The sequence below is a fragment of the Pinus tabuliformis genome, chromosome 7 (genome assembly GCF_031772625.1).
Source record: "Pinus tabuliformis cultivar Carrire ecotype Pingquan chromosome 7, CPIR1, whole genome shotgun sequence".
NCBI lineage: Eukaryota > Viridiplantae > Streptophyta > Pinopsida > Pinales > Pinaceae > Pinus > Pinus tabuliformis.
The window spans coordinates 1,388,817,780-1,388,844,970 of record NC_142293.1 but is presented as its reverse complement, the minus strand read 5'-3'; the positions used below and the strand labels follow the sequence as shown (position 1 = coordinate 1,388,844,970).

The following is a 27,191-nucleotide window of genomic DNA, read 5'->3' as shown; positions in this document are numbered from 1 at the left end:
AACAAATTCCAAATGGTTGAGAGAAACATGATAACATAGAAGATAGATTTAATGATCAAACTTGCATTCAACAGACCCCTGTCATTTTTTCTCAAATACAAAAGGACATCTAGTACTCGTGTATGAGCGAAACCACCACATAAATTCCTACCTGATAGAAACCAGCGCATATGGGTTATTAATATTACCTTTGTTTAGCAAGAGGGGATTCAATTCATTACTAAATTTACCCCCAAGTTTTACTACTTCAAATGGGAGTCAGAATTTTGGATTTAAGATGCTACCTTAGCTTTGATAAGCGTTCCATCTCCCAATTTTACTATAGTTAAAGAAGAATCTGTAGATTGTTGAATGAAAACAATTTTAGCATTGAATCTGATCGTTCCTCGAGCCAATTCTTTTGCAAGGGTATCCAGAATCACACTCCTTTGCACACATCGAACTTCAGGATTTCCACTGATAGATAGGAAAAGTACTTAGTATTACAAAGCATGTGAAAAAAAGATGACCAAAATAGTTAATGGGACATAAAGTACATCATGTCATAATGGCAATGAGGGAGTGCTGAAGCTATCTCCTAGATGCAGAAATGACCAGGAGTAGAATAAATAATACAAACAGTTATACCCTAGACAAAGAAGCAGTAGGTGAAGCATTTAAGTTGAAACAGAGAAGAAGAAGCATTAATATGAAAGAACCAACCAGACTAAAAAGTGAGGCATTTGAGACGAGAAGCATTTGATTAAAAAAATGGGAAAATAAAGAAAACATCCAATGTAAGTGAGATTTAAAAAAAAAATAGAAGTTTAAGGTACCCTCTAGATGTGAAATAAAAAGCTACCTGATATCAATCTGGATAGCCATATTTTTTCTCCTCTGTTTTATTATGCTATTTTTGGATACCAAGTTTCATAGGTGATGTGATTGCAAAGAATGTTAAGAATGTTGTGCCCAATAAGAATTGGCTTATATGATTTTGAATTTCTATTGGTTAAACTCAGGGTTGACACCTTTTAGGAGTCCATATTCTAGCATGGCATGGACTATCTGCCATGGAAGACCCCTCTAGTGAGCCCTACGGTCATTGTAATCTTGAAAATATTCAAATGAATATGGACATTTTTCTAACTGTCCATTAGGTGCACCTATATCAACCCCCTGTAAATGGTAAAACTAAAAACTAAAAACCTATGGAGGCTTAGAACACATCCTCTGGTCACAAGGTTTGGAAATGCTGGTAGCATTACATTTATAACAAGACATCGATCATCCTCCTTAAGAATCTTGATAAAACAATAGGACAGGAATTTGTATGAAGAGACTCGAGCATTAGAAAAAGATTGACAGGAAATAGATGAGTGCATGTGTTGTGCACACTCCATCTCATAAACAGAATGAATGTGTAACAATTGTATATACCTATTACCCAGTTGGATGTGAAAAATGGTGTATATATAGAGCGTATACATGAATTAGAATTGTAGCAGAATAAAAAATGCATGGAAATGCTGGAAACCTTAGATTTCTAGCAAAATCAATGATACGAATATATACAATTTCACGAATTGGACTTGTAGCACCTCAAAAATGTTTGGAAATGCTGGAAGTCTAGGATTAATAGAAAAAAGCGTTGACCATCATCGCTTGCGAGCCTCAATAAAGAAATGGAGAGGGCATTTTTATGAACAGACTCTTACATTCGCTAAAGACTAACTGAAAATAGATGCGTGTGTTTTTTATGCTCCAACTCCTGAACAAAAGGGATGACCAGTAGCCCTATTCCGTGTTGGATGTAAACAATGCTGGATGTACAACATGTATACAGGAATTGCGGCAAAACATTAAAATAGGATATAAAGACACCCTGGGCATACATCCACTCAGCGCAAGATAAAATGGACAGAAGTATACACATTGAGTATATGTTGAATCAAAATAGAGATGAAAGAATCCTTTCATTCAAAGATGGATGAGGAAAGGGTGATTCTCCTCTGTTTCTTGGACCTTTAGCACTAGGTGGAAAATGTATCTTTGTTGGACTATCAACACTAGGTGGAGTCATGTTTGAATACAGTGAAACAAGTGTCTTTGCTTCAACTAAATGTGTAACAAGCCTACCAGTTGATCCTTGGCAGATTACAGTTGACTGGACCTGCAATTGGGTGAATTACATAAACGATCAAAACAAAAAAATCATGTTTTTATATGAGAAAAAAATCCAAGAATATTTCAAGGACATATAGGAAAGCAACCAAATAATAACCAGACAAAGCATAAGAAATTGATAAATGAAAACAGTGCAGGCTAACTGGAAACATTGTAAGACATTGACCTATAAAAGCAAAGCCAAATAAAAAGCAAGTACATGAGCCAGAGGTTTACTTTTTCATTTCAATCTAGAATAATAAAAACCATTTGCAAAACTGCTATGATAGAAAATAATTTTTGAACTGAATTGGATAGAAAAAACACATCTAGGGATGGCACATGCATTTTTCAGTAGATTTGCAGCAACCTCATCTCAACCATATATTAACAGCCAAGTTGGACACTAAATTGGTGTCTGATCCCCCCTTGTTTGTGAGACAATGGATCTCATCCACATAGAAATTTGACTGCTAAAGTCTACCATACATGTTAGGGAACCTATCTACTTTTTGCACATTGACGAATCAACAAAATCTAAATCTGAATCTACTAAAAACTTCGAAATATGTATCATCAAAGTAGCTATTACAGGGAAAAGTGTCTGTTAGCCTCCTGTTGAAACAGGTTTCATTTTTCATGATTGACATTTTTACATGCCAAATATGTCATCTTTCTTGCAGCAAGGTTCCATATTTCCAGAGAAGAAAACCAGAGAAGAAGTAAAAAGAGTGCCAATTCAAATGCCACTGCTGTCTCCAATTTTGATGAGTTGTTCCAGTTTTGAAGAATTTCTTAAAGGGAGGTTCAGACAGTCTAATCCTGGCCTCCCTAGGTTTCAATTTCCTATTTTAGAATATAGAGAATGACATCTGTCCAAACAGTTTAATCTTGGCAGATTTGTAGATAGGTAGAGAATCAAAGGGACCCAACTGTTTAATCTGGGCCTTGGCAGAAATAAGTGCAGATCTAGATAGGAAAATTCAAAAGAAAAATTGTGAATCTGGGTCTGCAAGTCTAAGTGCACCCAAAACAAAAAGAAGAAAAAATGTTAGGACAGTAGGCTGGGTAGGTAGCTTTGATGTGGCAGAGTGATGATTAGTGATTAATTTTGTATCTCACAATGTCTCATCTTTTCAGATCACAGTTATCAGGCAGTTTTACAGTTTCATGAAGGTACTCAAGCTGGAATTCACTAACATCCCCTTCTTCTCATTTCCCCCAAGTCACTTACTAACTTCCCCCAAGAGGTCAAGATCTACTTGAGCCTCTCAGTTTCATCATTTCCATGACATTTGCCTTGGTGAGGATCTCCTTCACTCAAGGACTGCTCACTCATCATCTGTGAGCCTTTTTTTCCCCAAAATGGCATAAGGTCTCACACCTTAGCGCCCTCTTTTCATCTCCATATTAACTTTTAACTTTATTATTTAACTCCCTATCAGTTTTTCCCTCCCCTATTAAAATCATGTATATGAACTCCCCTATGTAAATACCCCTCCCTGGCGATATAGCCATATTCTCTACAAGTCCGGGAAATCACAATCCATTTGGAGTTGTTTTTAGCCCATTCGAGTCATTAAGGAACTAGTTGACATCTGGTCAGCTAGTAACCTCTCCCTTAACCCTAAAATCCCTCAAAAAACCCATGTTTTCACCTTTCCCCTTGTAAAATTTCACCCTAACACTGTAAAAAAAACCATATTCCGCCCCTAACCCAAAGTTTCTGTGCATAAGTATTAAGTCCGCGCCTCTAAAACCCACATAAACCCTTTTCCTATAGTTTTTAACCCACCGCGCGCATATATCAAACTTGGAATATTCCTGTGAATATTCCCACCCGCTAACCCGCCGTTACCTCGCGATCGCCGCCAACCGTTGGATCGCCTGCCCCACAGATCAACAGCTGGCGGGCATCCCCATCCCCGACACGCTCGGGCTTTAACGTTCGGGAGTTCGGCGGTTTTGCCGCTGTACTCCCGCCACGCGTCAGGCTCTGGGTGTGGCGGAGCACCCTCCCACGAAACTACCTTTGCCCATAAGCGGTGCGCCAGAAACCGCTTACCACCTTGTCCAGTCACCCGATGAATCACCCGCCTGCGTGGCCTCTTGCCACGTCACTGCCATGTGTCCCCGCCACCGTACCTACCACGTCATCGTCCGTACGTGATGACGTCATCCTACCACGTAGCCTTGCTGACATCATGCTGACGTCACCTGTCGTACAATGCTGACGTCATCAGCAGTTTTTTGGGTGCAGAGGCGCGAAAGTCGCACTTCGGAGCCTCGGAATCCAATTCTGAGGCAATTTTTGATGAGCGATTTGCGCCATCGCTCATCGCAAGATTTTTTAGGTCGAAATGGAGAATCTTCAGGGAATATTTAAGGAATCTTCTCACCATGCGGCCCTAGAAAGCCCGAAAAGACGCAAAAATGATCCGTTTTCCTCACAGAGCATACGAAAAGGAGCAAAAGATCATTCCAGATGATACAGAGGCCGAACAACGACCATTTACTAGTGATTAGACCCGCAGCATATCAGATCAGCAGTCCAGATTTTGTCAAAGAGTATCGGAGAAGGAAAAAAGCACCAAAGAGTATCAGCCGAAGATATTTTAGTGGCTCGAAGCAGCTAAGAATTAATGAGCCCCCCAGAAAGTCAAATCAAGTAGCTAAAGCCCATGCCTGCACTCAAATCACAGCTTAAACTTTAAATGCAGGCAGACATCGAGGAGCAGAAACCCATGCATATTTATTTCAGAAGACACTACAGCAAGCCACCAAGGACCACATCATTTACTTATTTCTGATACGGCGACCCTCAGCGCCGCTCAAGAGATTTTTGCATTTAATTCCAGATAGAGTTAGGTCAATAAATTATGTTTTATGACCTGATTAGGTCAAGATGTAATAAAAGCAGTAGGTAGAAAGTTTTTCCCTATATATACCACCCTCTGTATAGTTCTAAGGGTTGGTTAATTGAGAATTTTCACTAGAGACTCGCTGTGTATACCTGAACTTTCTGTAATCAAAGATTGCTTAAAGCTTGGAAAGCGAATTGTCTGCTGTTGATGAATGTTTTGAAGATGTTGAAAATGGAATTCCTGCGCTGCGGCCTGAAGCAATAAGTGCCTCTTATCTCTGTTTATGTGTTTGCCATTATCTAAATAGCAGAAAAAAGGAATAGCCTAGAATTAGTTTAAATACTCTCTATGCTCAATTTCTGTTGTTTCTTGATGTTTTCATCTAAAATAATTGGTTATGAACACTGAATTCCTTCCGGCTCATGTTTACCCCAATTCACCTGTGTTGGCCAATTATCTAGGGATTCTTAACTGCCCCTAGGTAGCGCCCTGTTATTTTCTCTGCTAATCTATTGGGGAGATTCTTAACTGCCTCTCTTTCTTTAGCATTCATTCCATCCTTTGAATCTGAATATTGTTTCGACCTCAGCTATCTCGCTCCATGTTCCCTCACTGTTATTAAGGAAACGCACCAGCAGTTCCCCTCCTCAACTCCACGCCCAATGGTTTGAAAGATTCAGACTATACTATGCCTCTCTACTGGAAAGTGTTAATTTTCGCACCAAAACAAAACAAAAAACCCTCTGGACCCAAGACCTAGCCTAAAAATCTTTTCCAAACAAAGCTAAATCTAAAAGAGAGAGCCCTCTCTGACTGCAGGTAGGATAGAACCTACAGTCCAAAGTTGGTTTGTGGTTACCTCGGCCGTATCCCTTTCTTAACCTTCAGGGACAACCTGAGTGATAACAGTGTCTACACATAACTGCTTATCCCACTAAGGTGTGGTAGCTACCTTAGAAACAAACAAAGTAAAGCTACTTTCGTTTCTCCTTTATGAAATATAGATGAGAGAATAACAAAGAAGACCAACCTCTGTCTTGTGCTTATCTCCTAGTTCGATTCTTCTCTCTCTTGATAGTATTTCGCTACTTGCTCCCTTGTACGCCGAGCTTCACAGAGTACCTGTAGGATCACAGTAGCATAACACTATACAAGAACATGGATCTATAATCATAAAAAATCTAGGATCAGATGTAAATTGACCATGCAAATGCATAAAACATAAATGACACAAGAGTATGGAGGAAAACTTGAATATCTTTTATTGATAATCAAGAAAGAGCCAAGGGAGTTACAACTAGTTGTTCTAACCCAGTATCATCCTCTCAGCAAGTAAGCCCTTCTTCACCTCATACAAAGCTTAGATCACCCAACACTATGATGTTTTCTCAAGAAACCAACAGCAATTCCTTACAAGATGCAAAATTCCAGCCTCTGGATCTCTGGGATGAGGGATCCATATATAGATATCTGTAAGGGAGATGAGTCAGCTTGTGATTTGATTAGTGTCTTCCTTCTGATAGTTCTTGCTTCCACTTGGAGATTGATGATCTCTTACTCATCCTTGGTCGAATTCAGAGAGGCAAGTGTCACAGGAGAAGTTTCTAGAAGATTCCATGCCTCTCCACCTCGCAGATTGACACTGCCATTTGTCATTTCTCGCCCATCATACCCCATAGAAGGGATTTTTGAAATGCAACGCACCCATAGAGTGTACTTAGGTGAGATGCAACACACTTTGCCTATGGAGCAGTTGAAATGATCCTGTTTTGACCAGTTTTGATCAGTTTTTTCATGGAGAACTTCTGGGAGAAGCTCTAATCAGTTGACCTTGTTCCTTTAGGGGTTAGAACAACACTTTTAGGGACTTAGGAACCCTTGGTTTATGGACGTTTCATGCTTGGGGTTACAGTGCCCAAAAATGTCTATAACAGTTGCCCCCTAAAGCATGAGGTCGTTAATCTTTTGATGTCAGATGAAATGCTTTATTATGAGGATACGAAGTTCTTTCAAGCTGGGAGGAGACCTGTAATAAGATACAATACAATACATTATATTCATAATATTTTCATGATCTAGCTGAGGCGGGCATTCCCATGCTCAGCTTTATAAATTCATTTTCATGTACATAGGACAAACAATCGTCTGAGTGTAGACTGATGATTTTGGTAGAGCCATAATCCCTTTGATTGGATGATTATCTGTGCAGCAATGATGTAAATTTGATGTCTTTATTTCCCTGAATATATATCGTAGCCCGGATGGATGAAACTAGATCCGGGGTCTTCAATCTCGTTCGATCTTCACTCGAAGTACAAGTCTATCCATGTGAGAGATGTTCTGGAGTCGAACATGGAAAGACATCGCCTGATTACTAGCCAATGATGTAAGCTGTTAATAGGCGCGAGAGGAATCACCGATAATGATACTGACCCTCAAGGTACTGCAGTACAATTCACATGGTGTGAATAAAGGACTTGGCGTCGAACACCACGCAAAATATTTTGGTCGAAGGCCATTGATGTAAACCTGTCGCCGGAAGTGAGAAAGTTGCCATTGAGGCATGCAAGCTTCAAATTACTGAATGAGGTGTTCCTAGATCGACTTCTTGGATAATGAGCTGATGTCGACAAGAAGCGATCTATCACAAGAGGGCCTTAATGAATCCCACATCAATGACACGGAATGGAGCAAATAATTTTAATGGAGGTGAAATTGATCTGATGACATAAGGTTCAGGGTGGCGGTCATGAAAGAATGGAGTGTATATGTATTGTAGCGGGTGAGACACGGGTGAATTCTCCAAGTGACTTCTCTTGAACATAGCGGCAACACTGACGTGATGGATTGATAGCATTAACCCCAAATGTGGATGGTGTGATGGGACCATGGTGATGTGACCAGTGAATGAAACAACCCAACCTGACTTGGACGGGGAGTGAAAGTGTCATGTTCAAGAGCGACTTGCTACCAACAAAGTTTCTTCAAGTTTTCTTCCCAATTTTTCCCTAGTCATTGCTGACCAGTACCTCTTTATTTTTGTCAAGCTTGAGGTGGATAACATATGCTTGTTCTATAATTTTCCCTTCGGGCAAACCCATCGCTATGTTTTAACGAGCCTAGCGATAGTGAAACTCGTTCTTCTCTGCTATGGACAAGTTTGTCGCTATTAAGTTTTAACGAGTTTAACGACAAAGATAACTCGGTCCTTTTCAATTTTAGAGAGTCTGAAAAGGGACGTAAAGGAAACTCCAAAATTCCTTTTCATCATCTAATCCCTTAAGTCCGAAAAAGTATAAAACAATACAGAAGGGATGAATTTTCGATACTTTTAATGTGCCGAACAAAACAAGCGCTCGATCTTTTTGTGTAATAATCCCTCAGGTCCAAGAAGATTAAAATCTAAAGGAGGGATAGCACTTCCGGTCCCTTTAACGAGCTGGAGAGGCCAATGGCTCGGCAATCTTTTCATATTTTACGAGTCAGTTGAAAAGAGCTTAAAGGAGACTCGCCTTTTGAGGAACGAGTGATAAAATTGGGTAGCAGCTGATTCTAGGTAAGGTTTGGAATTTTCCAATCACGGCAGTGTTACAAGGATGGCTAGTGGGATCACTCTTCGCAGATATTCCTCAAAAGGGGTAAACAATCAAATGGAGGTGAATGATCGGCCAATACAGAGTGGAGGTGATGATGAGAACACGACCAAGGCTTTAAAGGCTGAAGTACTACATTCACGATGGTTATTTACAGGGAAATAGTTCATTTTTTAATGAGCTTAAACGTGGGGAGAAACATTTTCTCATGACTTATGTTTATTTTTTAACGAGCTTGAACTATGTGCTAAAACTACTCGATACAATGGTCATTTCTTGACTTTACCATAAATAGCTTTGTTCTTTCAAAGATTGTACTGCATTTTCAATTGCTTCATCAGACTAGTTAGAAATGAACAATATATGTTTGAAAAATGAGTTAGAACACTAATATTTTACTTGAACTACGTAAAAAGTAATGTAAAAGTGCTTTTACCTCTCATTTTACCATTTCATTTGAACTTTGGTTTGTTGGAGCTTTGGAGGTGCTTTTCCCGCCTTGATTTTCATCAGCTAATTCCGGGAGATTCTGTAGACGATTCTCGGTGCCGTCTAGACCAGATAGCAGCTAAACCTAAGCTCTTTCATTTCATGCTTTCCATTTTGCATTCTTAGCTTGATTCCTAGTTTTTCTGAGCCTCTGGGGTTTGAAAAACTCACTTTGGCTCTAGCGCACCCTTTGTGCATCGAAAGGTGCAATGGATGTTAGCCTGTCTACTCGCTAACTGACATGCAATGCACCCAGAACACTACTGTAGGTGCGATGGGCGCAAGGAAGGAAGTTTATGCATAGTTTTTGATGGAAATTTTGCCTGTCTCTTACAAAATCAGGATCTAACTCTTCTCTTGTTTTTTTCAGAGATTTTTGGAGCAAGATGACTATTACATGGCGAGAACGTGAGCATGAATAAGAGGACATGCTTTCTTTACATGATCCGGCTATAGTAAACGCACTGCAGAATTGTGGCTTGCTGAAGTTTTTCTGCATTTCTAGCATGAGACAACAAATCAACTTGCTGCAGTATTTGCTCGATGCTTGGGATCCTACCAGCCAGGTGTTCCAAATTAGGGGAAAATCCATCCCCTTGACTGTAGTGGACATCTATTTCTTGACTGGGTTGTCGAGGCGGGGTGCCCCCATCTCTTTATCAGGTTCGCCCCGAGGAGGTGAATCTGTGAGAGATTATGTTCGCCGGTATTGCAGAGAGGGATCTCAGCCGAGTAAAGACGGCCATATCATCATCCGTGATGTCATTTATAGGTCACTCAGGACTATTCTGTTCACTTTTGGTAGGATGGCTGGTGGTGTGGCTCTTCATGCAGCTAACCGATATTATATGCAGTATGCCTTGGAATGTCTCCAACCGAAGGTGTTCAACTGGTGCGACGCAATACTTCTTATGATGAAAGAAAAGTTGACCAAGGTGAAGAGTGGGAGGTTGAAGAACTTTGGGTATGGTTCTATCTTGACCACCTTTGCCATGGAAAAGATACCATTGATGCAGGCGCAGTATATTGCACTCGATTTACCTTCACTGACTGAACCACGTATGCGAAGATGGGTCGACCATATGTCTAGACATGCTGGTCAGTCTCAGATTTCCTTTTCTGATACCTTCTTCGGGTGGTTCGATCGTCAGGAGATGGTTTATTCTGAGTATCCATATGCTGGTATGGACTTCCGGGGTGACCCAGATTTAGTACTGTCGGCTGGTGAACAGTGGGGTGCCATTGGTAAATTCTTTGACCATATTCTTGTTTATCGTTTTTCTTTTATACTGTCCTTGTGCTTTATTCTATCAAGACTAATCAAACTCATGTGTTCATGCAGATGTCGGTCCCGTCTGGCCAGTAGTACGCCTGAGAGTGCCAGCTGCTGCCCCAGTAGGAGAGGCTGTTGGAAGGGCTATCCTTCGCGACCTTGATGTGGCCGAGACTCTCATAGCATTACAGGACCAGGTCGAGGGCCTCACTCTCGGTATTCCAGATGTGAGGACTGACGAGCTGCCCTTGAGGTTGTGGCGGCATACTACTGGTGTGCCAAGACGATGGACTCGGCTCTTACGCATGATCGCATAGGCTGTGACTTGCTATCACGAGCACCATTAGACCAAGGTGCCCCCTAGCGTTTTGAGTTTTGGGTCATTTGACCAATTTTTCCTTGGTTACAGAACATTATGTGTAAACCATAAACAGTTATATATATATTTTTGATTTTCGAAGTTTTATTTTGGTTAAGTTACATGATCCAAATGCAAATATTGATGGTATGCTTCTTTTTCTAAATGTTGCAAATGTCTATCTAACACATAATTTTCCAATGAGTTAGTTAATGTGTTTAAGCTTCTGGAAATATGCTGATATTGAATAAAATCAAATTGCCATTCCAAAATCTTAACCCTTAGGAACATGCGATAAATAGCTGGATTTCGGACAGAGTAGATACCAATGAGTTGTAGTATGATGAGTTGTGAGTCTAGCCTGACAATCAGTCAGCGTATACCATGTGTGATGGCATCAGAGAGAAGTTCTATCAACGCACTATATTCAGCGATGTTATTCGTTGATCGACCAATACATACCCCTCTGAAACTTACTAACTCGCCGCTTGGATAAAAAATGGCCCAGGACGCGGAAGATAGGTTCCACGAACTACGACTCGCTCCATCGGCATATCCAACACATGACTCCAATAGGTTTGACATCTGCAATAAATGTAAAAAGTGGATTACTTGACCAAAACAAATACTTTAGCGAAAACAAAAACATAAAAAAAGCATATAGGTTACTATACTGAATCACGCACAGTAACGCTTGAGGTATAACCCGTTACGAGGTTGTGCCAGTGGAATCCCGTCATAATCCATTAACTCGTAGGCTCCTTTTGCTAACACTCGCTTAACAACATAGGGGCCCATCCATAAAGACTTGAATTTACCTGCCCCCAATTTATCGGATTCTTGGTCATAAAGCAAGACCAAGTCACCTTCTGAGAAGACACGGGGTTTGACATTCTTGTCGAACTGCGCCTTGACTCGTTTCTTATGGGCTTTGTTAGCCAAAGCTGCATCACGATGGGTTTCATCCAATTGGATTAGTTCCAAGAAACAAGCCTCCTCTTCTGAAGTCCCGGGGAGAAGGTCAATTGCGAGTTTGAGGGATGAGATTTCACACCGGATGGGTAAGACTGCTTCTAGGCCATATACTAGTTGGAAAGGTGTAAACCCGGTTCCATTCCTTACCGATGTTTGGTAAGCCCACAAGGCTAAGTACATGATTAGGTGCTAACTTCTTTTGTGAACTCCAATCGTCCTTTGCAGCATACACTTCAGGACTTTTTTGACTGCTTCAACTTGTCCGTTGGCGTGCAGGTAATATGGAGTAGAGCTGTCGTGAGACAACCCTAATTTGGCAGCCAATTCGACCATCATGTGATTGCGAAAATGCGATCCATGATCTGTGACTATATCTTGTGGGATGCCGAATCTAGCGACTACATGATTGAAAAAGAAGAGGGTAGTTGTTTCACCAGTATTATCTAATGTAGGCATCGCCTCCACGCATTTGGTAAAATAGTCAACTGCGACTATGATATACCCATGCCCCTCGGTCGAGGTGGGGATACATGTCATGAAATTGATGCCCCATTTGGCGAATGGCCCAACAACAACTATTGGTTGCAGAGATGCAGGTGGTCTTCTGGTTTTGCTATCGAAAATTTGACAAGCATGGCAACTTTTGACTGCGGTTATGCAATCTTTGAACATTGTTGGCCAGAAGTATCCTGTTCGTAAAAAATTTTGCGCTGTAGCATAACCGGATTGATGCCCCCCACACACGCCTGAATGGCAATCATTCAGGACTTTTTCGGGCACCTCCTCAGAATTGTATCGACACCACGACGGTAAAGTGTATCACTGACGATCATGTAGTCTTTTGCTTGTTATCGAATACGTTTTTGTTCGGAGCGAGAGGTATTTGGCCTATACTTTGGGTTTGGAGATAAATGATTATATCCCCATACCCCAGATTGCTTGAAGATATCAGAAACAAATTTTCGTCCACGATCATTTCTTCGAATGTTTCATCATTGGACGACGATGGGAGATCGCATAATAATTTTGCGAAAACCAGAGCTTTCTTTGACTTGGATTTTACAAATTCCAGATCAAACTCTTGTAGAATTGCTATCCATTTTGAATATTTTCCCCCCAGCAACTGTCGCGACAATATATAAGTCATGGGGTTGCAATCTGAAAGAATGGTAGTTTTTTGAAAGAGGAAATAGTGTCGAAATCTCTGTATCGCTTGAACAGCTGTGAGCACTAGCTTTTCAACATAAGGATATTTGCTTTCTGTATCATTTAAGTTCTTACTTAAATAATATATAGGATTTTCAATTCCGTTGTCTTCTTGAACTAAAACCATTGCAATGGTTGTATCTGCTGCAGCCAGATACAGGTTAAAGTATTTTTGATAATCAGGAGCGTACATTAATGATGCTTTCATTAGGGATTCTTTTAAATCATCAAAGGAAGCTTGCGCAACCTGATCCTAGACAAAGGGTACTTCCTTTTTCAAAAGACGTGTATAACCTTTAGCAAGTTCGGTGTAATTCAGAATGAACCTCCTCAGAAAGTTTGCTTTCCCTTGGAGTTTCTGAATCTGAAGCAAATTTGAAGATGGAGGCAAATTTATGATTGCCTGAACCTTACATGGGTCGAGACGAATCCTGTCTTTCGAGACTACAAAGCCAAGTAAACGACCAGAATTGACACAAAATACACATTTGTGTGGATTGAGTCGTATCTTGTAGTGTCGGCAACGTAGAAATGTCGCTCTTAAATGCTGCGGATGATCAGTCTACTTTCGTGAATGAGCTGGAAGGTCGTCGAGGTATGGTTGAATGATGTTTTTGATGTCATGGAAGGCATAATTCATTGCCCTATGAAATGTTGCCCCTGCGTTCTTTAAACCAAAGGGTAATCTTCGGTATGTGAATGTGCCCCACGGACAAATAAATGCAGTCTTTGACTGGTCCTTTGGACGGATATTTATTTGATTATACCCGGAGAATCCATCCATAAATGAAAATATTTCACATCTGGCGCATTCATCAATTATCTGGTCGATGAAGGGTGTAGGGTAGTTGTCTTTTGGACAAGCTTGATTTACATCCCTATAATCGACGCACACTCTAATTGTTCCTTGTCTTTTTTATAACAGGGACAATATTCGATACCCAATCGGTTAGAGGAACCAGGTAAATGAAACCAGCATGGAGAAGTTTCTCAACTTCTGCCTTGATGGCAGAGACTTTCTTGGGGTGCACCTGCCATAGCCGTTGTCGTACTGGTTTGACATCTGGATACATCTTGATTTCGTGTTCAACGATACTCGAGTCAATGCCTGGCATTTCATTATATGACCAAGCAAAGACAAATCTGAATTCACGAAAAAGAGCATTATATATTTCTAGTTCTGAAGGAGAACAATATTTGCGAACATAAATATTCTCTACAACATCTGTTTTGGTTGAGATATTTATGGCGATAGTCTCTTCAATGTTGGACAAGTTTCGCTTGGAATCCACCGTGTTTATAGTATTTGATATAAAATCAAAAACTGAAGGATGACAAAGGTCATCAGGAGTATTTTCTTCACAATCCGGAAGAAGGGAACAATGGTGGTAATCTTCCCAAGGTGCCCCTTCAATTATCATTGATTGAACAATTCCCTCATCGGTGACATGCACTCGCGACCAAGGATCTGAAGGGGTGCCATATTCCTTATACCTATCTATCTAAACGCTTGATGAGTGTTGATTTGGCTTTGCCTCCCATGCTAGGAACATTGATTGCTACAATATTTCTGTTGGGCTTGGAGGCAATACCTGCACATGATCCATGTTGATATCATTTACTGAGATCTTTTTAATTGAAGATATCATATTGCAGGTTCCTACCGACGCTACTTCCGCCAAATTGATTGGAGGTGGAAGGGAAAAAGTTCCCATTAATATAGGGTCTTTTAGTAGGCCTACTCCGATATTTTGAAGCGAATGGGGGCTTCCATGGATCATTGGAATGCTTCTCGTAACTTGAGAACCATTGGGGAGGAAGTTTTGTTGATCGACGTTTGTAATCCCTCCTTGAAAGGGAAATGCAATCTTCCTAAAATAGGTCGGCACAACAGCAACCATTGCATATATCCATGGTCTTCCTAGTAGGATGTTGTAATCGAGATTTCCGTCGATTACTTCAACATCTATTTCTATTGTTTTCCCTCCTAGTTCCACCTTCAGGTTACTTAGAATACCATAAGGGGTATATGTTCATCCGTTAAATGCTTTTAATGTCGTTGAAGATCGTGACAAGGTTGGAGATCCTAAAGTTTTCCAGCAACTCATCGACATAATACATGTAGATTCCCCCTCATCAATAATCGTTTGATGAGCAGTTTTGTTGAGGGATTTCACTTGAACGAGGAAAGCTAGTTGAGCTGGTAACTGAGGATTGTATCCTTTATGATAAAAGGATACAAGATTGGAATCCTTTAGGTCTATCCCACCGATGGCTGATAATAAAGCTTGCTTTTGGGATGGGAAATTTTGTAGTACCTCAAGAGTCGACATAGTGGATGGTGATTGGGCCAAATCTTCCACTATATTATAATGTTGTGCTACTCTAGCACGAGGATTAAACGTTGGCTTGTGTACTACTCCCTTTGGAGGTTTTATTGTCAACTCAGGAATGATGGGTGGCGTAACTTCTATCGAAGTTGTTTTCGAACTACTGGTTGATCTTTATCCTTGTTGTTCGAAAGATATGGATTCCCATAATCTTTGTTCCTTGTCAATATCAAAGAATCATTTTGTTGTTTGGAAACCGACAACATCAGCACTTGAGATGGGGAAGCATTTCCACTGTCAACCAGATTTGTTCTTAGATTTGGAAACGGATCAGTTAATACTACCGAGGTTTTTGAATTCTTGAAGAAATTTTTAAGCTCAGCTCTGTGTGGACAATCTGCGGTCCAATGATCCTCATCGCATATAAAGCATAGATTTCTTGGTTTCCTATTTCTAGGAGGGTTTACAGAAGATTTTTCATGTGATGATTCTTCCTGTTTCTTCTTCTTCCCTTTGCTTTTCTTCTTGCCCCCTGGTTGCTTGGTTTCTTTGCCTTTGTTTGTCGAGACGACATTTAATTCCGAGGCAAGAATTTCCTCTTTTGCATTTTTACCGGAAATCTTACAGGCCTTTTAGATGTATCCTTTGTCGATTTTGTGTCTGTTGCGCCAATCACGCCATCGTCGGCATGAGAGTCATTGTTTGGTTTAGGAGGAGGAGGGACTAAGAATTCCGGTCTAGGAGCGTCAGATATTTTCTCGTAGAGCATGCCAGACTGAGTGTAAATCAAGTCCAAATATTGCGCACAAGCGATAACCTGCTCTTCGGTGACGACTCCTCATTTTTCCACATCTTCCGTGATGGAGGCAATAATGACTTAATAAACCATTCAGCGAAAAGCTGATCGGGAACATACGTTTTTACCATTCTACGACGACGTCACCACTCATGTATATGATCAGATATGTGAGTGGCCGTTGTTTGTTTGAAATTGGTAAGAAGTTCCGTTCTCGTTTCGTACCTTATCGGTAACTGAAAATGGGTTAAAAAGGTTGTGGCTAGGGTATTGAAGTTGTTAAATGAAGCTATGGACAATTTGATATACCATTTTGCTGCCGGACCAGTTAACGTCCTCTGAAAAAGGCGAAGCCTAATCGAATCATCGTCTAGGGTGTTTGATGAACATCACAGATGAAAGGTCATCACATGATTCGACGGATCTTCACCCGGATTTCCATTAAATTTAGGAATATCTGATGGAAGTTTATGCGGAATCGCTGGCCACCAAGGAGCGTAAGCGATTGGATCGTTTGTTGACCGATTTAAATAAGGTAACTCTAAAGTCGCCACGAAGGGTAACTGTTGATTCAGGTTAGGTGAAGCATACCCAGGATAAGATGGGATTGCCTGAGAAGTTGGTCTTTTCATACCAGCATAATGCATTTGATGCTGGTAACTTTGGTAGGGTTGGTGGGCATGACCATTGTAGAATGGTTGATTTTGACCGTTTTGAATATACAGTTGCCCATTATTTGCAAATATTTGTTGCTCAAAACCTTGGTATATTTGTTGGAATTGTGGTTGTTGGTATTGCACTAGCCATGGTTGTGAAGCCATGTATTGTTGCCCGATACTAACTGTTTGACCAAGATGAGGGGTGATTGTACCCGTTTGAACCTGTCTCATTCCACCAGTCGGCGATTGTGGTTGAGTTGCAGGGTCAAGAGGTTGTTTCATTACGACCTGAGAAACCTGAGGTTGGCATACAACATGTAGCGCTTGAACTTGTGACACCGTCACAATAGCTGGCGTAGTTGGTATACTTGACATAGGTAAACCTTGTTGCATCGAATATACAACTCTTGGTCGTTGAGGTAGTATCGGTACCCAACCTCTTGACGTAATTACAGCATAACCCGAATTTTGTTGTGAACTCCCATATGGCTGTGCTCCCGGAGGGGACAATGAAAGGGTATACTGCCCCCCATATGGCGGTAATCCAGTACTTAAGGGAATGGTTTTCCCTTGAGGGTCGGACTGCCCAAATTGACCTCCAAATGGATCAATTTGTTGAGACTCAACATAAGAGTTTCTGGATATTATTCCAGATGAACAAACAGGAACAAACCATACCGTCGAAATAGCCCCTGAGTGGGCTCCTTCTAGCGATTGAGAGCTAGTTGGGACAGATGGTATACTGACGAACATTTTTGGGGTGATAGAAGGAAGTTCTACCGTCGTTGTGTCATACGACACAGTCCTAGATGTTGACAGTTGTTCAAACATTTCTAGTCTATCCAAAAGATTACCTAGCGATTCTACAGGAGCTTCTACTGGCGGTAGACTAATTTCTGATGAAGAAGGATACAGAGTGATCCTGACTCCAAATTGCGATGGAGTACTAGATGAAGGATCTTCCAAAATCTCTTCTATAGCAATCAAACCAGGTGGAAGGGGTAGACCGTCAGGTACGTAGAATATTTCTGGTGCCGAAGAAGGTATAGAATCTGCAGTGACAGATGTTTAGGGAACAACACTCTCCGAACTGGTTGTAGATGGAACTAGTTCAGTAATACAAGTGTTTACCTTCAGACTAGGATTAGTACTACTGTCCTTCGGTGGCTGCTGAACTCCTTCTGTAGAGGCAGGGATACTAGAAATGTTTGGAGTAACCGGAGTCTCTGATGTTGTTGGAACACTTGTTCTAACTTTACCAGGAGATTTGGAACCGGTTAAACAAGTTTGCCTTGTCTATAATAGCTTCGATTCCGGAGACAAAGATGGTTGACTCGTAAGCCTCCGTGAACAACAGGCTTTCAATTGACTTTCTTCCACGATTGCGGATTACTTGATCAACTAAAAATCAAGGGGAAGTATGTTTCCGAATTAGATGAATTTTAGACACTTTGACACAACTTGTTTTTTCAATTTTAAAGAGTCGAGAAAAAACAAAGGATGACTCTAGTCGCCTTCAATTTTTAATGAGCCTGAAGTGAAAAGTGCTCAAATGGACCTTTTCCGTTAAGGAGTCTGAAAAGGAATGAAAGGGACTGCTCTGGAAATCTAGGTAGAGGGATTACCAAACCAATCACAAAACTACAGAATACTTTTTACGGTACGACAGTCAATCTTCCCGAATGCTGTGTTCAGTGCATTGCGATCGATAGGGCGGCAGACATGGCTTCCTATGGATAAAGGATTAAGCCTATTGTGGTCTCCCAAAATATACTCAACGGTACGTGGGAGCACAAGTCCGTACTGGCACTTATCGTCTCAAAGTGGAGGAATCACCCAACCATCAGTGAGAACAACAGTTACCAGGCTTTACGACGCCGGAATACGTCTCTAGCCTAGACTTCTAGATGTTGTGCGTTAGGTTCCAAAGCGTTGTTAGATTCATTAAATTTATTTTATAGTTGATCTTGCTTAAGAAATTTTCCTTTCAGGTTCACCGCGAGATGTAGATGTACAATTCCTAAAATGCAATCTAAGATGATAAACAGTCTTTTATCTTCTTTGTGCAATGAAAATCCTAGCTACTAAGGAAAGAGAGACAGTATTCTTTCACAAAGAGCAAAGAGCACACACTAAATGCACTGTCCTAAATCAAACCAATCAAATAGTATAAATGCAAATGCACATGCATGTATTTGTTTTCGGCTTTCTTAGTATGTGAATGGTAAAAAGAAAGCTAATGCGCAAATATGAATTTCTTTTCAAGCGAGAATTACTAAAAAGTTTCTTTTCAAAATAAAAAATGGAGACAATCACAACATTTTATGATTCGGAAATGAATACTTGCTTTCGACACTAGAAAAACTACAAATTCAGACCAAATACAATAGCAACAAGGTAATCGACTATCAAGAGCAACCAAACTCTCTTCTATGACTGAAAACGACACTTCCGACACTTTCAAATCAAGGAACGACAGTACAATTACGTTACTTTTTGCAAAGGGGAACTGAAAATGACTCAACAAATACACAAAAACATTTACAATTCTTTTGCACAATGGAGGTGGAATATCAGCAAGGAAAGGGGTTTCAAATGGAGATATACTGATTACGAACAACAAAACTCGTGAATAGAATTAAAAAGAATGAACATAGAACCAAAACTGACGAACAATGCCTAGTCTTATTAGCGCACATGTAACACAGGGAACTTGAAATGCAGCACACCTACTACACCCAGGAAGTGCGCTGAATTTCAGATTCACAGAACAGAGCGTGCGCTGGGCTAGAGACGAGACTTTGCTTGGGTTCTGGGTCACAGTTTGTAGTTCAGTTCAGGGGTTTTGGCCGAGCAAATGGTAATCAGTAAATCAAAAATCAGGGGTAGATCTAAGGAGGTTCCAAGAGCTACCACGAGTGTAATTAGAGAGTTTGTGAATCAGTTGTTTAATTCATAAACAAATCCTGGAGATTGACTGAAGCGACATTTATCTACTTTTCATTTTCATAGCAAATGCAATTCGAAAGCTACCTGGCTCGACTTCAGGCTTCGTCTGTAAGTTTATAAAATAAACAAAAAAGAAGATAAACAAACAACCTAGTCGCTCCCCAGTGGAGTCGCCATTTTGTTACAGGGAAAAGTGTCTACACAGAACTGCTTATCCCACTAAGGTGTGGTGGCTACCTTAGAAACAAACAAAGTAAAGCTACTTTCATTTTTCCTTTATGAAATATGGATGAGAGAAGAACAATGAAGACCAACCTCTGTCTTGTGCTTATCTCCTAGTTCAATTCTTCTCTCTCTTGATAGTCTTTCGCTACTTTCTCCCTTGTATGCCCAGCTTCACAGAGTACCTGTAGGATCACAATAGCATAACACTATAAAAGAACATGGATCTATAATCATAAACAATCTAGGATCAGATGTAAATTGACCATACAAATGCATAAAACATAAATGACACAAGAGTATGGAGGAAAACTTGAATAGCTTTTATTGATAATCAAGAAAGAGCCAAGGGAGTTACAACCAGTTGTTCTGACCCAGCATCATCCTCTCAGCAAGTAAGTTATTATTCACCTCATACAAAGCTTAGATCACCCAACATCATGATGTTGTCTCAAGAAACCAACAACAATTCCTTACAAGATGCAAAATTCCAGCCTTTGGATCTCTGGGATGAGGGATCCATATATAGATATCTATAAGGGAGATGAATCAGCTTGTGATTTGATTAGTGTCTTCCCTCTGATAGTTCTTTCTTCCACTTGGAGATTGATGATCTCTTACTCATCCTTGGTCGAATTCAGAGAGGCAAGTGTCACAGGAGAACTTTCTGGAAGATTCCATGCCTCTCCACCTCGCGAATTGACACTGCCATTTGTCATTTATCACCCATTGCACCCCATAGAAGGGCTTTTTGAAATGCAACGCACCCACAAAGTGTACTGAGGTGAGATGCAACGCACTTTGCCTATGGAGCAGCTGAAATGATCCTGTTTTGACCAGTTTTGAGCAGTTTTTTCGTGGAGAACTTCTGGCAGAAGCTGTAATCAGTTGAACTTGTTCCTTTAGGGGTTAGAATAACACTTTTAGGGACTTCGAAGCCCTTGGTTTATGGACATTTCATGCTTGGGGTTGTAGTGCCCAAAAATGTCTATAATAGTAGCCTAGGGTTTATTGTCCATTATCCAAAACATCTTCGGAATATCAATTTCTTAATTACCCGTGTTCGAGGACCAGCTCACCTCAACTTAGCCAAACCTCCAAGACCAAGAAATAACACATGAGGTTGATGTCCTTCATGTGAACTTCACTTGCCAGTTTCTTATTGCACCATGGGATAGAGTTTTTTAAACAAGCTGTTAGGACCAGGTAATCTACATACAACACAAGTATTAGCATATCAAATTTATCATAATCAAACAAGTAATAAATTTAGGACCTGCAACAGTCTTAGTTATGCCCATGATCTGTAAGTACTCATAATGCCATGAGTACCAAGCACAAGAGGCTACTTTAGCCCAGAAAGGGACTTCTTCAACTTGCACACATGGGTATCCCATCCTAACAAAGATATTATATTTGAACCCAAGCTGAAACAAAACCATGAATCACTCTTCCTGCCACCTGCATCTCTGGCCCTGTCAAAATCCACTGAAGCATGCAGCAGCTCAAAGCACTGTGCGAGTGTGCCCTTTAAGTACCTCGCATACCTCAGACCATGGAGAATATTTGCAGCAACCTCAGCTCAACCATATATTAGTAGCCAAGCTGGACACTAAATTGATGTCTGAGCCCCCCTTGTTTGTGAGACAATTTATCTCATGCACACAGCTATTTGACTGCTAAATTCTACCAGACATGTTAGGGAACCTATATACTTTTTGTACACTGAAGAATCAACGAAATACTAATCTTAATCTACTGATAAATTCAAAATATGTATCATAAAAGTAGCCTATGGTTTATTGTCCATTATCCAAAACTTCTTCAGAATCTCAATTGCTTACCCCTCTTTGAGGACCACCTCACCTCAACTTAGCCAAACCTCCAAGACCAAGAAATAAAAAATGAGGTATATGTCCTTCATGTCAACTTCACTTGCCAGTTTCTTCTTGCACCATGGGATAGAGTTTATTTAACTAACTTTTAGGACCAAGTCATCTACATACAACAAAAATATAAGCATATCAAATTGATCATAATCAGACAAATAATACAAGTTAGGACCTGCAACAGTCTTAGGGATGCCCATAATATGTAAGTACTCATAAAAAAGACAAAGTAGCTTCAAAATTTGTTTTGCTGCACACATAATTAGTTTATGTTTGGACCCCCACAACCTAGTAAGCTCCTTAGAAGCTAGAGCGATGCACGTTCAAGTTATTAAAATTTAACACATATCAATCCTTTTTGTCCTCTTTTTGGGAGGCGCTACATTAATTGTGGGTGTGGAATGCTCATCACAGTGAACACCCTCCTCATTATTTCTGTCTCCCATTCACTGAAATTCAACAATGGTTTCCTGCCAAGGTTCAGTAATGACTATTGGATGATTTTGTGCAACAAGCAAATCATCATGTGCTTGTATCTCCTCCCCATGCTCACTTCTAGATGTTTCACCTGATTCTTATACACAACACACTTTAACTTGTTATAATAACATTAAAACCTCCAATTGATTTTTTGCTTTATTCATATAATATTATAAACAAATAACCTCATATCCATAACCAGTAATTAATTTTTCCCCTTGATTTATCATGTGTTGGCGAAGACCTTGGGAACCATGTAATAAAGCATATTTTAGGTCTTCCTCTGAAGCTTCCTATTGAAACTGGTGAACCTACATTAACAAAGATAATCATATCTATAAGGTAATATAAATAATAAGATACAATTAACTCAACTTGACCATGGTTACTTTGCCTAAAATAGAAAATATAATAGATGGAAATATCACTTACCATACCACCACAAATACTATTATATCCACCAAAGCCTAATTTGTGAGATCAAAATTTTGACACCCTAGCTTGGGTTGCTTTTCTTGTATCTTGTAGGCGTATCTTAGCTCCTCCTTGTGCATATGGCATATAGTTTGGATTTATGAGGACTTTCCTCTTAAACTTGGCATCTTTCATAATTTCATCCCACGTCACTTGGTCTGTGATCCAAGCTATACGTCGATACATCAAGTTTTTTGTCAACTTTGTCCTTAAACTCTTTGAGTGCATGTATTTACTTGCAATCTGTAAAATAAGTTCCTTATCAAATCCAGGATTACCAAATGCTATTACTACATCTTTAAATAGTTCCTGTTTTTTGGCATTGGCTTGTTTCCTCCAATCCATTTGGATGGTATTTCCAAATAATTCTTCTGCACGACAAAAAATAAAGTGATAAAATTTCAGCCCTGTTTCATCCTTCAAGACATTTCCTTCTCAAGTGAGCAAGATTATAACTTCTTGCATTCCTTTTGTGGTCACCGATGATATTGTTGTAGTCTTAGGGATTGAGGAAGGTTCTCTTATAGATACATTAGGCACTGTGTCACTTACTTCCTGCATTTACAATGAAATTGGGGAACTATTAAGAACCCAACCAAAATATGAAACTAATTTTCATTTCTAAAATAATGATCGTAAACATAACAAATTAAATTATAAAAAAAATAATAATTTTACCTATTGATATCTTGCAGGAGCTACACTCTCCAATAATGACATTTCCCATAACTGAATTTGTTCAATTATTTCTTGTCTGACTTGAAAATTTGTAGGAATATTTGGTAGGAGCCTTAACATTCTTGTTTGTGAGTCTATAAGACTCCTTAAAGAAACTTGTTCTGGTCCTGGTGGGAGAATGTTGACTAGACCCAAATTTGATGTAAAGGGCATGCTATGGGGTTTTGGTCTAGGCGTAGATGGCATAACATGACCCTCTATACCAACAGATTGTGTAAAGTGCATGTTATGGGGTTCTGATCTAGGTGTAGATGACATAACATGACCCTCTATACCAACAGATTGTGTAAAGTGCATGTTATGGGGTTCTGATCTAGGTGTAGATGACATAACATGACCCTCTATACCAACACATTGTATACTTGTTTGAGTCCCCCAAGAAACATCCTACAAGGCACAAATATAAATAATAAGATGGAATAACAGATGAATAATTTTGAAATATGTAACTGGGTTCGGTCTTCATAATGACATATCTAATCACAATTCTATGTAATTTATGTAAAAAAAGGAAAAGGAAGATTATTTTTGTTATGACTGAGGCATGGGTTTCATGAACACATGAAGAAGCAAGTCCCATTATAGAATGACAATATCTCAGAAGACTCATTAAAAGAAGGTCATGAAGGTGCCAAATGATCAATGAAATGTATAGTAAAGTTGCAAATAATCATGGCAACCAAAATACTAATCAGTACAGATAGGTGTCCATGAGGTATGTATAATAATTTTCTTTTAAAGGGTCCATCATAAGATGTAGTATGGTTGAGTTTATGGGTTTATATTTTAAGAAATACCCTAGTATTTAGAAACCTTAATATTAAGGTATTTGTTCCCTATGATTTGATTTCTAGGGCATGGGATAAACTCTAGAATGGCATAAAGGGAAAAGAGTATGATCTAAGGTTTGAATTTAAGAAACCCTAAAAAGGCCTCTTGATTACATGAAAACCCTACTAAAGTAGCTTGACATCATTTTTGAGAAGAATCTTTGGCGAAAATCACATAGAGATAATTTTGTCGATGCATTTCGAACCAACCAGTGTGGTTCATCGTCAGGACAAGTTGAATGAGTAGATCTTGCTATGCGTTATAAATAGATTGGGCAGAATATACAGGTAACGGCTAGAATCATGACAGCTTGATTTGACTGGGAAATTGCTAGTTAGACCAATCTTTTTTTTCTATTTTTTTGTTATTTTATTATTTTATTTGTTATTTTTATTTTTATTTTTCAAATCATTTAATTTGGTTATTAATTTTCTTATTAAAATAAACATAAATTGATAATTTTATAAATATATATTAAAATAAGTGAGTTAATATACTATAATTATAAAATAATTGAGTAATTAAAATTAGATAATAGTTAACTATATTTTAAATAAATATAAGTTAATTATATTTTAAATAAAATATTAGTTGAAGGGAGATTTAAATCTTAAAATAAATTAATTATAAATCAATGAGGTTATATAAATATTGGTTAGTTGTATAAGTTAAAAATAGAATATTCTATAAATAGTTAATTCTATTTTAAAATATAAGCTAAAAGGACATATAAATAAATAATAAGTTTCATATTCATAGTCAAAGAGTATCCTGATAAAAATATTAGAGAATTACAATATTACTTAATAGTTTTAAATTAAAAATAATAATAAATAAATAATAAAATAAAAATACAATAAATAAATAAATAAGAATATTAATTTTAATTTAAGAATCAAAGAACTTAAAAAAAAACAAATAAATAAATAAATAAATAGATAAAAATATTAATTTTAATTTAAGAATCAAAGAGCTTGAAAATAATAATAATAATAATAATAATAATATTGATTTTAATTTAAGAATCAAAGAGCTTGGCAGAAAAATAAAAATAAAAATAATAATAATAATAAATAAATAAAAATATTAATTTTAATTTAAGAATCAAAGAGCTTGAATATAACAAAAAAAAAAGAGAGGGAGAAAACTATTAGGAGGAGAGGGTTGGGACCCAGCAACTACTGATCTTCCAGCTATCCTCTCTATTGAGATTGTTCGGCCCTTTTTCAATCTCAAGGGCTTCCCTAAATTTCTGGTGATCAAATTGCGACACTCTAGCAATCACACTAGCTTCTTCAATGCAGACATGGTGATTGGTTTTCTCCACATGCTCTGCTAAAGTGGAAGACTTGGTTCTCATATGCTTGAGGTCTGCTACGTGCTCACTAATCCTTTGGTTAATGGAGCGACCAGTCTCACCGATATAGGGGGTCCTGCATGAACAAGGAATAATATAAACACCTTTCATGTCCTTGGGGTCGATAGGATCCTTCACAGATCAGAGGGACTTACGAATGGTGTTAAGAGGTCTAAAGGTTGCAGGGACATTGTGCTTCTTAAGAATCCTCGCAATCCTATTCGTGGTCCCTTGAACATATGAAAGATGGACCCCAGGAATCCGTTCCTTAGGTTCTCTTCTGGATAACAAATTCTTAGTTGCTTTGAGGAAAGCCTTTTGTCCCAAATTTCTTCTATAATCGTTTTCAACAAAGACATTAAGGAGATGGGACTTCTCCTCCTCGAAGCTCCTTTCATCAAAGATCCTCAAGGCACGAGTCGCCAGGGCATTAAGAACCCCCAACTTCTGGGCAGGGAAATGGTTGGAACTAGCATCAAGATACTGCTCCGTATGAGTTTTCTTGCGAAACACTCGGTGGGAGATGGAACTATCCTTATTCTTAGAGATAAGAATATCAAGGAACGGGAGGCAACCATCGACTTCTTGTTCCTTAGTGAACTTTATGGCCGAGGATTGATTATTGAGATGATTGAAGAAGAGATCTAACTCATATTGGCCATGAGACCAGATTACATTAGTGTCATCCACATATCTCTTCCAAAGCTTGGGTAGGAGACGGGGTGAGTTCAGAGCCTTAGATTCAAAATCCTCCATAAAATGATTTGCAACAACAGGGGATAGGGGTGAGCCCATGACAACTCCCCAGGTTTGCTCAAAGAACTCTCCTTCAAAACTGAAAAAGGCCGAAGTGAGTCAGATCTCAACTAACCGAGCAGTATCAGGATTAGTTAGACAGTTGATCACTTCCATGGCCTCATTTATAGGGATGCAAGTGTAGAGTGAGACAACATCAAAACTGACAAGAATGTCTCCAGAGTCTAGCTTGATGTCCTTGAGCTCCTCAATAAAGGAAGCTGAGTCTTTAACGAAGGACCCTGTATGACCAACTAAGGGTTTAAGCTTCAAGGCAAGGAACTAAGCAAGAAGATAGGTCGAACCTCCAATGGTGTTGACAATGGGCCTAAGGGGATCTCCTTCCTTATGAATTTTAGGGAGCCCATAGATTATAGGGGTGATCGGATTGCTCTCAATGAGTTTATGGTGCAAGGGACTCACTGAGTTACTTGATTTAATGGCAAGGGCCAAAATCCTGGATATCTTCTTCAACGGGTTTTTGGGAAGCTTCTTATAACTACCACTGTTATGAAGATGATCTAGCATTTTATTGCGGTAGTCTTCCCTATTAAGAATAATGGCAGCCCCACCTTTGTCAGCTTTCAGAACAACAATGTCTCTGTTCTGGTTTAAGGATTTTAGTGCTTCAAATAGTATTGTATGTACAAAAAGAAAAAAATGGATGGGGTGATCCATTTGAAGGCATGATGTAGCTCTTCATAACACCCGATAAATCAGGGAGTCGTTGTGCAAAAACTTTATTAAGTATATGCCCTAGATTTCTCA

The 27,191-nt window shown here is 39.2% G+C and overlaps 1 pseudogene; it reads right to left on the bottom strand.

Annotated features, from left to right (window-relative positions):
* LOC149252832 (monooxygenase 2-like) overlaps positions 1 to 27,191 on the bottom strand; it is a 208,616-nt pseudogene that overhangs the window by 1,152 nt on the left and 180,273 nt on the right.